The sequence below is a fragment of the Lipotes vexillifer genome, unplaced genomic scaffold, assembly GCF_000442215.2.
Source record: "Lipotes vexillifer unplaced genomic scaffold, Lipotes_vexillifer_v1.1 scaffold393, whole genome shotgun sequence".
In the NCBI taxonomy this organism is placed as follows: domain Eukaryota; kingdom Metazoa; phylum Chordata; class Mammalia; order Artiodactyla; family Lipotidae; genus Lipotes; species Lipotes vexillifer.
This window is the reverse complement of record NW_006774564.1, coordinates 571044-572656: the sequence shown is the minus strand read 5'-3', so window position 1 is coordinate 572656 and position 1613 is coordinate 571044. Positions and strand designations below refer to the sequence as shown.

The 1613-nt window shown below is 39.4% G+C and overlaps 1 protein-coding gene across 1 annotated transcript in view; it reads left to right on the top strand.

Moving 5' to 3' along the window:
• The window catches only part of CHIA (chitinase acidic), a 14353-nt gene that overhangs the window by 12288 nt on the left and 452 nt on the right, over window positions 1-1613 (top strand). The gene's annotated exons all lie outside the window — the stretch shown is intronic.

The window sequence follows — 1613 nt, the reverse complement described above, 5'->3', positions numbered from 1 at the left end:
TGTGTTAGGGCGAGAGAGAGACATGGACATATATATACTAACAAACGTAAGGTAGATAGCCAGTGGGAAGCAGCCGCATGGCACAGGGATACCGGCTCGGCGCTTTGCGACTACCTGGAGGGGTGGGATAGGGAGGGTGGGAGGCAGGGAGATGAAAGAGGGAAGAGATATGGGAACATATGTATATGTATAACTGATTCACTTTGTTATAAAGCAGAAGCTAACACACCATTGTAAAGCAATTATACCGCAATAAAGATGTTAAAAAAATAAAATAAATAAAAAATAAAATAAAATAAAATAAATTAAAAAAAAAAGAAAACAAATGGAAAAAAAAAAAAAAGGTGTTTGCTACTTCAAAAGTGCCAGCAGAGGAACAACTCATTAAGCACCATGAAAAACCATGGTAATATGGTATCACAAAAAGAAAACAGCAATTCTCAGGAAACCAAACTTAAAGTCATGAAAGAGTTGAACTAACTGATAGAGAATTGAAAATATCTGTCATGAAAGAACTCAATGAGCTACAAGAAAACTCAGAAAGACAGTTCAATGAGCTCAGGAATAAAATTAATGAACAGAAGGAATGCTTTACTGAATAGACTGAAACTCTAAAGAAGAACAAAACAGAAATTCTGGAGCTGAAGAACTCAATAAATTAGATGAAGAAAGCATTAAAAGCCTTGGAAATAAGGAAGAGAGAACTAGTAAGTTCAAAATCTACGAATGATTCAGGTAGAAGAGAAAAGAGAACTACGATTTTTTTAGACGAATGAATTCTATGAGAACTACCCAATTCCATTAGGAAAGGCAACATAAGGCTAATGGGTATCCCAGAAGGAGAAGAGAGGGAGAAAGGAACAGAGAGTTTATTTAAAGAAATAATAGGTTAGAACTCCCAAGCCTGGGAAGGAACTGGGTATACAAGTTCACAAATATAAGAGAACACATAATTATCTCAGTGCAAGAAGGCCTTTTCCAAGACACATTATATTAAAACTGTCAAAAGTCAATGACAGGGCTTCCTGGTGGCGCAATGGTTGAGAGTCCGCCTGCCGATGCAGGGGACATGGGTTTGTGCCCCGGTCCGGGCAGATCCCACGTGCCGTGGAGTGGCTAGGCCCGTGAGCCACGGCTGCTGAGCCTGCACGTCTGGAGCCTGTGCTCCGCAATGGGAGAGGCCACAACAATGAGAGGCCAGCGTACCGCAAAAAAAAAAAAAAAAAAGTCAATGACAAAGAAAGAATTTTAAAGGCAGCCATGGGGAAAAAAAGACAGTAACCTACAAGGAACCCCCATTAGGCTATCAGTAGATTCCTTAGCAGAAACTCTACAGCCCAGGAGAAAGTGTGATGACATACTCATAATATTGAAAAATTAAAAACTGTCAGCTGAGAATACTCTACCCAGCAAATTTTTACTTAATTAAAACGAAGAAATAAAGGCTTTCCTAGACAAAAAAAACCTGAGGGAATTCATCACCACTAAACCTGCCTTAAAAGAAATGTTGAAAACACTTCTCACTACCTCTACCTCAACTATGTTGGTGTCTTTGCTGTTTCTGCAATAGTCCAGGCATGTTACTGCCTCAGGGCTTTTGCACAAGCTAGAAT